The sequence below is a fragment of the Nyctereutes procyonoides genome, unplaced genomic scaffold, assembly GCF_905146905.1.
Source record: "Nyctereutes procyonoides isolate TBG_1078 unplaced genomic scaffold, NYPRO_anot_genome, whole genome shotgun sequence".
Classification (NCBI taxonomy): Eukaryota; Metazoa; Chordata; class Mammalia; order Carnivora; family Canidae; genus Nyctereutes; species Nyctereutes procyonoides.
In genome coordinates, this window is record NW_026575156.1 from 2,151,837 (window position 1) to 2,165,574 (window position 13,738).

Genomic DNA, 13,738 nt, shown 5'->3' on the forward strand with positions numbered 1-13,738 from the left:
ATTGACCATTGATTCTATCTTTAGAAAGTCTACAACCATCAGCCTGTGATCAGGATGTCCCTCCACCCTCTGACTTCTCAAGCAATTTCTTTAGACAAATTCCATTTTGCCAAATCCAAAGGTTTTGGCCCAGTTCAAACAAAGGTGGCGACAGTAATTTCTCTGCAGGCACAGCTCTGACTCTGTTTTAAAATGGCTCTAGTCATGTCAGTCTTTCACACTCTATCCAGTGCCTACTGAGATTATTACAAAACCTCTTATGCATTTCCACTTATTTATTTATTTACTTATTTACTTATTTATTTATAGGCACCACACCAACATGAGGCTTAAACTCATGATCCTGAGATTAAGAGTCCCATGCTCTACCAACTGAGCTGGCCAGGTGCCCCGAGTTTAATTTTAATTCTCTATCGTCAGACTTCTTAAAACTTTGATATTTTAATATCATTCTGAATTTTTACTGAGAGTATTGGTCAACATGGTTAACCAAAATTTAAATTTGTACTCTAACTTATGCCAAATATGATGTATATTATTCTCAAAACTGTTCTCACTTGTATCCTCACATGCTTAAATGTTCCAAAATATTGTAAATATTTTAAAAACTAATTGAATTTCTTTAATTTTACTATTGTTAAAAAAAGGGTGGTTCTTGTGTTTTCAATAATAAGAAAAATTGTTAAGCTGTTGTGACACTGGGATTTATAATAAATATATATTGAGTCTTCTGGCACAGAGGCTAAAACCCTTGGAATTTCTTAAATTGTGAGAGAGATAAAAAATGATTTTTTGTTCTGTTAATGAGGTGACTTTTATATCACTCAAGTATGAGAGCTGGTCCTTTGAGAAAGCAGCCAAGTGATTAAAAGGTTAGAACTTCCAGTACCATCCTACTCACCTCTAGGGAGAGAAGAGGAACTAGGGGTTGAGTCAATGGCCAATGGCCAATGATTTAATTAATCATGCCAATGTAATGAAACTTTTATAAAAACCCAAAAATAGGGAATTTGGAGGGCTTCCAAGTTGATGAATATGTGAGGATTTGCTCCCAGAGAGCACTGAAGCTCTGCGGCCTTTCCGCATACCTTTCCCTATGCATCTCTTCCATCTGGCTGTTCCCAAAATATATCCTTTTATAATAAATTAGTAATCCAGTAAATAAAGTGTTTAATTCTGTAAGCCTCTTTAACAGAACCCAAGGAGGAGGCTCCATGATGGAAGTCTATAATCTATAGCCATATGGTCAGAAACACAAGCAACAACCTGGACTTGTGACTAGTGTTTGAAGTTGGGGAGAACTGAGTCTTGTGAGCTCTGCCCTCTGTGGAATCTGATGCTTTCTCTGGGCAGATAGTGTCAGAATTGAGTTGAATTAGAAGAAATTTAGCCAATATCTTGAACATTGTTTGTAAATGTGGGGGAGTCCTCACCCTACTACATGCACATTGAAATTGGTGACCAAAACCCAAGATAGCAATCTTAAAATAAAACAGGTAATCTGGACTTTTTGTGTCATATTTTCCTCCATAAATCTGAATGGGTACCTTTGTTCGGGTCAATGGCCTATATGAATGACCAGTATTTTACAGATTTATGACTTCTGTCTCTTAGCACTACACATTTTCGTGTACTTGAACTTAAAATATTATATGGTTAAAAATAAAGTGGATGGAAAATTCAAAACAATTTAAGGCTTTTAAAAAAACTTTCACATTATAGGGGCACCTGTGTGGCTAGGTTGGTAAAGCAGCAGCTCTTGATTCTGGCTCAGGTCATGATCTCAGGGTCCTGGGATCAAGCCCTGTTGTGAGCTCTTTGCTCAGTAGGGAGTTTGCTTGAGGATTCTCTCTCCCTCTCCCTCTGTCCCTCCCCAGCTTGCACATGCTTTCTTTATCTCTCTCTAAAATAAATAAAATAAATAAATAAATAAATAAATCTTTTAAAAAATTCACATTATATGTGCTGTCTAATTCACTGTTTGTGATTGTTTATGCAGTACAATATTCGATGTTGTTCCTTCCCCCTGGAAATATTCTCATATTATTTTTTCAAGATAGCACATATATTTTTCAAAGTTTAATCTTGCAGAATTTTCCCTGATTTTTTAAGATTTTATTTATTTATTCATGATAGACAGAGAGGGAGAGAGGGAGAGAGAGGCAGAGACACAGGCAGAGGGAGAGGCCGGCTCCATGCCGAGAGCCCGACGTGGGACTCGATCCTGGGACTCCAGGATCTCACCCTGGGCCAAAGGCAGGTGCTAAACCACTGAGCCACCCAGGGATCCCCTCCCTGATATTTTTAAGTAAAATTTGCTAATGTTACAAAATTACTTAACAGTTTATGATGTCTATCTTATACATCTATAATGTTAATCAAAATAAAATTTGACTGGAATTAACAAGGAAAGGGCCAAATTTTTCTTTTTCTCAGAAGCAAATACAAGATATAAAGCTTATATCATTACCTACACACTCATGAAATGCTTCCCTACACAACTAATTAAGCATTTCACACCATGTCCTTTCTTTGCAGATTGAATCCATATACCTGGAGATTAAACTGGTCAAGCATTCAAAGGTGCTTATAAAAAACATGATATTAAGCTTTGATTGCCCACACAAATAAGCAATTCATGAAACCAAAGAAATAAATCTATTATATAAAACATGTTGCTAAAAAAATACTTTCTTAGTTTTATATAATAGATATTTATTTAGTTTTCAAATTTAGTTTGACTTGGAAGCTTTCGATATCCTGAGTATAACTCTGGCTTTACAAAAAGCCAACATCTATTTTTTTAAAGATTAATTAATTAACTAATTAATTAATTAATTAATTTAGAAAGGGAGAGAGAGGGAGCATGCATGAGAGATCATTAGTGCGAGGGGCAGAGGGAGAGGGAAAGAGAATCCCCAGCAGGCACTTCACTGAGCAGGGAACCTGACACAGGGCTCAATTTCAGGACCCTAAGATCATGACCTGAGCCAAAACCAAGAGTAAGTCACTTAACTTATTCTACCACTCAGGGACTCCGAGAGCCAACATCTATTTTTTAAAGCTGTTAAAAATGTTTTATATGTATCCTTAGATTTCATCTTCTCATTTATAAAATATATTGCAATTATCTATTTTCTTTCTCCTCAGCTAAATGTTCAGCTCCATGATATCAAGCATATATCTATTCATTTGGTATCTCCATATTAAAAATGCAAGGTAATTATTAGCAGTTGGCAGCATTATAGTATTCTAAACTTTCTACAAAGTGATTCCCAAGCAATTGAGGTTACTAAAGAATAGTAGACATTTGGGACTGGAAATGGACTATGAGATCCAAAGGACTTTCTTATTTTTACACATGAGGCCAATTGTATCAGATATTTTCCGAGGTTATACAGCTTATTAGTAAAAGGGAAGATGAAAATGCAGCTCCCTCATTCCACAAATGTGCATAAAGTGCTATGCAACAGGCACATTGAATTGGTGGTACTCATGGGGTGTAGTTATAAATTAACTTTCTTCATTCTTCTATTTTTTTTAAACCTTCCCAAAGTGAATAGTCCTCCTCTTAATCCTGACTGAAAAGCTAGAATGACTCCATGACATTTTTTTATCACTATGAGATAGCAAAAAGTCAAATAGTTGCTTTATAATGAAAATACACCTTCAATTCATTGATTAAAACCATCCAGGGATGCCTGGGTGGCTCAGCAGTTGAGCATCTGCTTTCAGCTCAGGGCCTGATCCTGGAGACCTGGGATCGAGTCCCACATCGGGCTCCCTGCATGGAGCCTACTTCTCCCTCTGCCTGTGTCTCTGCCTCTCTGTGTGTCTCTCATGAATAAATAAAGAAAATCTTTTTTTAAAAAAAAATACCCAACAAATTGAACAATACTGTAACTATCATTCAATGAGAAGATCCCCCCCACCGTCCCCCACTAAAGCCAGCTATATAGTTCATTTCCAGTTGCCTTGAAGTAGAGCTATGGTTCTTTGACTGGTATCACTCACCAATTTCCCTTCCCTTTTCTGCTATTTTAGCACCATCTGAAACAAAGAGGTTGGAGAGATAAGAGGTGAGGAAATCAGAAAGAGTTAATTCTTTGGTACTATGAAAGATAGCTTTGTGTTCTCTTGAGTAATAAACATTTAAAGCCTTTCCTTCACAGATAATTTTCTGAATTTTCATTGGTTCTCTTGATTGTCATGACATGGGCTTTGTTTTTCAATTAACCAGCCACCCAATTCGCATACTTTAGCGTATTCTCTCTGTGGAACAGACTTTAGCCTCCTACTGTTGGTGTCCTATCACCCTGTAGATTATTTCCTGTGCCAACTTCCTAATGGTGGTTGCCTCACTGGGCCCCAGGAATTGCATATCTTTGTTTCTCTGCTGGTGGGTAGTTAGTTACCTTCAAGTTTTAGACCTTCTTCCTCCTATTGTCACTGGTCACTACTTTTCTTAAGGATGAGTCAGAATCTCATTCTCTATGCCTTTCCAATGACATAAAGTATATAATAAGCTCCAGGAATGACTTAGTTAAAAGCACCTTCTGACTAAGCTTGAAGTTAGAAAAAGAGCCCCATCCTTATATTGCTACTTTAGTAGAGAACTGATTAAGAATCATTTTTTTGGTTTATAAAAAAATTTATAATTTTTTTATAAATTTATTTTTTATTGGTGTTCAATTTGCCAACATACAGAATAACACCCAGTGCTCATCCCATCATTAATTTTTAATCTTAAATACAGTGCTAATCCATTAAAGGATTCTACACTGAGGATAGAAGTGGAGGATAAAACTACTCTTTTAAAAAGAGTATTTTAGGCTGTGACTTGGAAAAAGATCTGATGGGGAGAAGCATACAGACATAGGTGACAGTTTAAGGACGTAATCTCCGTATGAGATTTATTTCAATGTGAATGGTTGGAAAGCACTTCCAATTTTACCATAAAGCTTATAACCTCACTTTTCCAGCATTAGTTTTAAGACTGCCTGGTGGCCTAAACTAGTTATAGTTTTGGCCAGGTTCAGAAAGACACATTTTATAAAATAATAGGGTGACAAAGGTAATCCACTAGTGAAAGCCTGCTTAATGGCAATGCAGAAATTTCCACTGATTCTACACTCCTCAGTTCAAGTATTATCGATAATACTTTATGAAATTCAATGTTATTTACATTTTGAAAGTGGTTCACATTATATAACTAAAAGCAAAGTAAATGGCTTCTAACTTTCTAGCTCTATTACTAGATGTTTGTACAGCATATGATAAGGCAATAACATGCATAGAACAACTTTGTGTAAAACACTATATCTGCAGTGATATTTTGGGCAGCCTCTGCCACCTACTCTTAATCCTTGCAGACAAGGGCTTCCATGACATGGATGCTTTCTGTCACTGAAAAAAAGATGTAATCTTCTACTAGTCCCCATCTCACAATTTACACTCCAACTTTAATGATCTATTTTTGGTCTGTCTCTCAGACCTACCAATTAGTTTCAAGTTTCTGCAACTTCACGAGTCTCTTGATCTGAAAAAAGAGCATTCTCTTCCCATTCTCTTGGATTCAGACTTCTCATTCTTTAGCATGTGGCTCAGATCTTACCTTAACCAGAAAGCCTATTTCTTATTACTATCTCAACTCCAGTCCCCAAGGCAGGCTTATATCCTTCTCTTCTCCCCTAATGCCCTTTTTTCCCCTAAAGCACTTGACACATGTAATTAGAATGTTCTTTTTGAATATCTAATTTTCCAGCTATAAACTCTTTGTTGAAATTACTTTTATTTATTTTTTAATTTTTCTTTTAGCATTCTTTATTTTCATAGTTCCTTTTTTCTTTTTCTTTTAATTTAAATCAATTAGCCAACATACAGTACATGATTAGTCTCAGATGTCCTGTTCAACAATTTATCATTTGCATGTAACACCCAGTGCTTATCAGATCACGTGCCCTCCTTAATGATAAGATTGCTTTTAATTCACTTGTGCCTGCCTAGAACTTAGCACACTGTGTACATGATAAATTCTCAGGAAATATTTGTTGGAGTAAACTAAACTGACATCCCATAACATCTTTTCAGAAATCCTTACAATGAAAACATTTCTTTGAAAAATGTATCTCATTACGTGTATTTTGGCCCTAATGGTTATTGTCAAGTGCAATCTTACGTTCAGGACCTGTACCTTGCTTTTGACACTAATTAGATTAAATCAGTTAATAAGGCTGCCATGGCATATTTATGGTACAATACTGTGAATAAGTTATTACCCCAGCAGAGATATTTTGAATTAATCTTATATTTTCTTTAGCTCGTTCATCTTTAGAAATGCCAAATAAGGCAATTGAGTATTCACATTTTTCAGAATGCATTTTAGGGGCAATTCTGAAGTGTGAAGGGCTGAAATAATATACATTTATCTTTTTTTTCTCTTAAAGCTCAAAATGATAATTTACCATATTGAGTTTTTGGGAGCTAGCACTATGGAAATGAATAAAAATAAAGAACATAAAACTTTTTCTAATAATTTTCTCTTTGGCAAACACAGTTGAAATTATCTTTAAATTCAGAAGGTATGTTTTGAACAACAAGCCTCACAATATCAATGTCTTATATTAGTGTGCCTTTTACAACTGGCAAAGTCCCTTCAAACATATTATTATTTCATTCATAATAATACTTTGGGTATTTTGGGATCTGGTTCTGTGCTCTGCTAAGAATTTGAGGCTACAAAGATAAATGTGACACAGTCTCTATTTTTCTGGAGCTTTCACTCTCATTGGAGGAATAGATAATGGATGATTAGATTTAAGGATAGTAAGTGTATTGGGTAAAGGGAGGTGACTCTGAGTTTTCTGTAAGAAACTTAATGTAAGGTAAACAGCATTACCTTTTGAGTGATAAATGAAGTCATGAAAAAAACAATAGTCCCAAAGCCTGAAGACATAAGCAATAATTTACTGAATGGAAGTATCAGCTAAAGAAGGAAAACGTTACTCAGAAGAAAGGCCAGCCAATGGAAAAAAAAGATACAAAGATCATAAAAGCTAATGTAGACAGTTTGTTTTTGATTTTTAGAGTGAGACAGTGAGAGTGTGCAAGGCTCCATGCAGGGCTTGACCTCACAACCCTGAGATCATGACCCTGAGATCATGACCTGAACCTAAATCAAGAGTGGGACACTTGACTGACTGAGCCACCTAGGTGCCCCAAATGTCAACAGTTTTAATCAAAGAGCTATCCATGGGAGTGGGCTTACCTAAATTTAAAAAATTATTCTAGGTCTATTGCTAAATTTGATATCAGTAAGAGATGTACAAGAAGTTAAGGCCAATAACTTCCAAGAATCCACTCTCATATTTAAGACCACACCTCATATGGATATGAAAGCCACTAAGTATTTTATTCCTTAATTATTTTCATTATTATCTGAAGATGACCAAGCAAACTTTAATAATGATGTGACTTTCCCCATAGATCGCCCACAGGACAGAAAAACAGTGCTAGTTAGCTTGAGATAAACATTTCCATCTATGTGGGAATTACATCTCTTTTTGTATTAACAGATGGCATTCTGATGTGAATTCCTTTAATGTAAATCTACTACTAGCAATGGAGTTCCAAAATGTTCCAAAGAAATCAAGTTCCAGTGCCTCCAAGACTGAAGACTACGGCAAATTTTGCAACATAGTAGAGATCCTATATGTAAAGTTTTGGATAGAATTTGGGAGAGAGTGCTTGAGTTCATGTCCTGAATCCACTGCTGTCTGTGTAACCTTGAAAGATTTACTTTCCATATCTCAGCTTCTTTATCCATGAAATGGAGACAATTATGTTATTTACCTGATAGAATTGTTGTGAAGAGGGCAGCCTGGGTGGCTCAGCAGTTTAGCGTGGGCTTCAGCCCAGGGCCTGATCCTGGAGAACCGGGATTGAGTCCCACGTCTGGCTCCCTGCATGGAGCCTGCTTCTCCCTCTGCCTGTGTCTCTGCCTCTCTCTCTCTCTCTCTCTCTCTCTCTCTCTGTCTGTCTTTCCGTGTCTCTCATGAATAAATAAAATTAAAAAAAAAAACAAGAATTGTGAAGATATTCAGCTTTTTTGGCAGAATATGGTTTAAGATAGGAAGTGCTGTGTTCCACAATCGCTGGTAAACCTCAAGCAGAGTATACTTTTTTTTTTTTTTTTTTTTTAGCTTTAAAGATCAGATTTATTTGAAGAAAACAACAACAACAAAAAAACCCACAACCCAAAGGTTGGGATTTTACATCTCAAGACATTTCCCAGGTATTAAGTCTACAGATTACAAATCATTTTCATAGAAGATATTTTGTATGAATTTTACATGTACTAAGGAGCAGGACAGGACCCCTGCTTCTGTGATAACAGGAGGACAGGTGGGGAGAGGGAAAAAAAAACTGCTTTTTTGGATACAACCATTTGGAAGTAGACCTGAAGAGGGCAAAACCTACCTTTTCAATGGTTCAAAAAAACCCAACCAAACCCTTCAGCCTTGGGTATCTCTCTAAAAGCCACTTCCTGGCTACTGGCCAATCTAAGCCAATTATTTAAAGTTACTCCACTTGGTAAGTCTTTTCTGCCCATGGGGCAAACGATTCATTAGCTCACTGCTGCAGCACTCCCACAATGCTCGTCTGCATGGCCTGGCAGGGGATAACCTAGGACTGATGGGAGGAGGGCTTGCCAACAAGAGACCGAGGTATCACTTCTCTGCCAGTGCAGGTATCACACATAAGGATGCCGGCTCCTGGGCTGACAGTATAAAGGTGCACATAAAAGCAGGCAAGTGAAGCTACTATGTTGCAACAGAAACCAGGCCCTTTAAGAAGTTCTCTCCTTTATCATTTGTTCTCTCAAGGGAAGCTTAAAAAAAAAACCCTCCAAACCCCCACAGCCCCCCAAAACCATACATTGGTCAAGGCCACATTATAAATACAAGCATTGGTGTGGGATTTCAGTGGAGAGAAAACTTGCCAGAACAAAACCAAAAAGCCCACATCAAGGTGGTAAGAACAGCCCACAATTCGTCCTTATTTATTTGCCCTCACTCACCACCTAAGCCATTAATTCTAGAATTTTCTGAGGTGTAAAAGGGGTCAAAGAAGTAGAAGCAGGAACGGAGGGAAGGAGTGAGAGTCAAAAGACATGAAGGAGCCCCAATCTGCTGGAGAAGAGCTGTGATTCTTCATTTGCCTCTGCTCCTGGGGCAGATAGAGAACTGGATCAGAAACTGCTTCTGGGGAGTAACTGCAAAGAGCACGAGCCTCAGAAGCCCAGGACAAGAGTCTACATTTTTTAAAGCTTCAAGATTTCAACAGAGTATGGGTATGTGTGAACTTTCAGAAAGGACAGTATTTGAGAGAGGGCAAAACCAGGACATACAGAAGACTTGGGAATTCCCACGACCCCTAAGTGCTTCCTGTTCCAGGGATCACTGGAGGTCACGTCCTTCCCCCTATCACTGGTGCAAAATAATCCGTTACTTCCCCAGAGCCTCTCTTTTTTTTTTTTTTTTTTAGATTTTATTTATTTATTCATGACAGACACACACAGAGAGAAGCAGAAACACAGGCAGAGGGAGAAGCAGTCTCCATGCAGGGAGCCTGATGTGGGACTGGATCCTGGGACTCCAGGATCACACCCCGGGCTGAAGGCAGCACTAAACCGATGGGCCACCGGGGCTGCCCGCCCCCACCCAGGGGCCTCTTTTTAAACCATGATGTCCCTGATCATTTTGGTCACCAAGCAGCCCTGTTCTTTAGTAGCCTACAGACTCACTCTCAACTACACCCCTGGGTGGTAAAAATGAAGGAATTCCCTCAGGCTGGCCCCAGTAATTCAGAATTAAATAAGAGCGTGGGGGTGGGGGGCAGGCAGCCATCTGGAGATTACAACAACTTCAGAGACTAAGCCTACCTTTCCAAGGATGGAAAATTTATTCAGATAATGTCTGAGAATTCATACATGCCACAATAGGATAATGAGAATCAGAAGGTAGAAATCTCACTCTTCCTTAAGCCTGCCCTCTGCCCAACCAGATTCCAGACACTGCATCACGGTCACTGCCATTTTGCTAAATGGAGGCCCCCAGGCACTAATCACACAGGCAACTGCATGTGCCGTAAAAATGCACAACTTTTCCGTTAAAAGCTGTACGTCTCTTTCTCTCTGGCTACATTGGTGATTCTCCAGTTAGTTCAATACTTTAAAGGCTGCAGCAGCATGCAAAAGAATTTCATTTCACTGTTTTTTGGTTTAAAAAAAGTTAGGAAAGGTCTCCAGGAGATGGTGAGTTATATTGTCTTGTCTGGATAGAGGTTTGATTTGCTCTTGAATGTTCCAGGGTGGAGAGACTAGGAGAAAGAAAGCACAGGATGCAGAGGCCTATTCGGTGTAATCTTCTCCCTCGTTCTCATCTTCACCATAATGGAGAGAGCAGCATACTTGCTTGCAGAACTGAACTTGGAAGCTGGATTTTCTTCAGGTTTCTTTAATTAGGTGCAGATCAGGAGTCTTGATCCTTTTTACCATCTTTCCAATCTGGCTCCTTCCAGTGGTCTTTGTTCCCTCCATCTGGAGGGACCACGGCTGGAGTTCCCACTGGGGCCTTTTGGGACACTCACCCCATCTACTTTGTTTTCATCTGCTCTCCTTGCTGGTCCTTCCTCCTGTGATTAGGCGGGGACTGCTTTCCCCCCACCACTTGTAGGGGACAGCTGCTCTGTGTCTGAGCTCTGAGATGGAGCAGGAGGGTTAGAACTTTGCTTCACCCAAGCATTCTCCTTTGGTGGAGGGGCTGGCATCACCTTCAGAGCCTGTTCAGATTTGGGTGGCTTAGAAGTTGGAGAGTGACAGTCTTCCTCCTTATTGGATGTTGCATTTTCTAGACACTTCTCACTCTCTCTCCTTCGTGGATTTCTGCCAGATGTGGCGGAGGTCCCAGTCTGTGATGACTCACCTCCTGTCCTGGACTGTTCCATCCCTGAGTCTCTTCACTTTCTCCAGCTTGGGTGTCTCTCTCGAGGCCGTCGCTCTAGTTTTGTTTGGCTCATCCAGCTGGCGCTGCAGCTTCTCCTGCTCCTTCTGCAGCCCTTCTTCTACTTCTTGCTCTCTAGCAGCTGTGTCAACAGGCTTTGCCCCTCCAAAGACAGAGGCCTCTCAACTGGATTGGGAGGTGCTAGCGGAGGGACCATCTTCCTTAGGAGTACTCCGAGGCTTTAGATTCAGTTTGGGTCTTTTTTGGGAGGGGGACCTCTATCATTACGTCTATAGTCATCCCGAGAGTAATCATCTCTGGAGCTCCATGCCCAGTCGTCTGGTCTGTCGTATCTATCTTCAAAGCGGTCCCTGCCTCCTCTGTAGTCATCATCCCTACGGTACCCACTACCAAATGCTCTTCTGCCACTGTCTATCCTGGAACCATAGCCTCTGTCATAGTCTCTGCTGCCTGGGTCATCATAACGATTGGTCCATATCTTGGCGTGGACCATCCCGATACCCATCCTGATACCCATCCTGATACCCATCCCGGTATCGGTCTGAATCATAAAGGTCTCGATACTTGTCTTCGAAGCTCTCATCACCTCTCCTAGGTGGGTAGTCATCCAAGCTGTCTATGGCAGGATGCGCCCTCCAGTCTGTATGTTTTGTCAGAATCCTGATTTCTATCTCAGCCAAAAGAACGATCATCCCTGTCTTTATCCTGTGCTTGATCAGCAACGTCCACTCGAATTCTCCTGTTACCTAGAGATTCTTCGTTGAGGCTCAGGGCACTGAGCAAAGAATCTGGGTCCTCAAACTCAGCCTAACCAAAACCTTTCAACCTCTCTGGATTGCTGGGTTCATGTGGTAAACGCACTGCCCTGATATTTAATCCTCTAAAGAATTCCTAAATGGAATCTTCTATGACATCATAGGGCAGGTTCCTTAGAAAAGCAGTATAGGATGGCGATTTTGGCTCCTGTTGACATTGGGTTCCCGAGCAGCCCATGGAGCAGTGGGCAGGATGGAACAGTCAGCTGGAGGTGCCCTATACACCTTGTTGTCATTACTGTGCCAAGTGGTTGAAACATCTCCTTCCAGGTCATCTGTTACATCAGCCCAGCTGACTGGTTTGGGGACATAGGTGCTTCCTCCCCCAGTCCCTCCATCCTCAGCCGGAAAGTCTGTTAGGGAGATAGTTTTCCCCTTCTTATTCTTCTTTTTTGCTGAGGCTGCCATGTTGGGAGAGGGTAAAGCAGAGTATTCTAAGTTCTGGTTAAGACTCCAGAAAAATTTTGAGAATGGGTCCATCTGTGCCACAATTAGGAAGTTGGGGGATGAAAAAGCATCAATACAGCTGTTGTCTCCAGAAATACGCCATTACCACTTCTGTCCATGGATCAGAGACCCACTGCTTCCATATTTCATTCTAGTACCACACCCTCTCTGTTAGATCATTAATTGCAAATGGATGGCTCATGGAGTACAAAGTGGTGGCAATCTATCTTTTCACAAATCCTCTCTAAATTTAGATTTTTTTTTGAGCCTGCATCTGATTGACACAACCTCAATATATCGATAACCCCAGTCACAAGGTGGTCTGGGGAAAGAAATTTAGCTTTCCAGACTCTATAACACAGAAAGTAAAACGTAGGTTATCACTATACAGTATACAAATCTACCAGCAGATGACCCCCTTCTATCTTCTTTTAATCTCAAAAATTTATACAGAGAGGCCTCCTAACAGTGGATGAATACAAACTGCTTTTTTAAAGTATGTGAACAGAAAAACAAAAATACTAACTGAAGTTAGTAGCAAAAAAAAAAAAAAAAAAAAAAAAAGTGTTAGGCGATCCCAGACAAAGAGGCAAACTGTAGTTAAATTGCTGAATGGAGATCTTATGGCATATTTATTTATTTCCAAGCTCCTCCTGTTTTCTAGAAGCTACTTCTGTTTGTATAGCTAGAGAGCAGAATTTGAAACCTGGAATGATGAACTAACTTGAAATTCTGTAAAGAAATCAAGGCATGGTGAGTCTTATAGCCATAGTAAGAACATGAATTTCCTCCAGTGTCATTAGGGAGTTACTGGAATTATTTTAGGTACAGAGCAACTAATTATATTTGCATTTATGGAAGGATAGTCCACAACTATATGAAACATGGTTTGGGTAGGAATGGATATTCCAGGCAGGAGGCAGATAAGACAATGAGCAGGGAGATGAGATGAGTCTTTGCAGATCACTGAATAAAAATGATGAGAATATGAGGAAATTTTATGGCAATATTAATGGAAAGAAGACAGTATGTATTTAGGGACCATAATTATATGTCTAAAAATACTTAAAGCATTGGAATTAATTTAGATTTTAAAAAATTGGATTGCAGAACTATTCATAGCTATAGGGACAGGTTTGGGAGAAATGATGAGTTCAAATCTACATATTTAATTGACTTGCCTGAAGGTCTTCCCCTAGGAGATATTTCACATATAGCAAATTACATGGACAACAAGTGGTACCTGAGGGAAAGATCTGCTTAGAACATAAGTATTTTGTGAGTCTTTATACATAGGTAATAAAATGCCACGGTTGTAGCCTTTTTTTAGATAATGTAAATAAGGTCTGACATGTCAAGTTGTGTAGAGGCAGAAAAATACTCAATACAAACTTCAGAAAAAACAGTTTTTCTGTCCAGTAAAAAGGAGCCTTCAAAAATAAGAAGGTATGA

The 13,738-nt window shown here is 39.4% G+C and overlaps 1 pseudogene; it reads right to left on the reverse strand.

The window, feature by feature from the left end:
* Positions 1-10,411: 10,411 nt before the first annotated feature.
* LOC129502288 (eukaryotic translation initiation factor 4B-like) lies at positions 10,412-12,253 on the reverse strand (annotated as a pseudogene).
* Between the last annotated feature and the right edge of the window lie 1,485 nt (positions 12,254-13,738).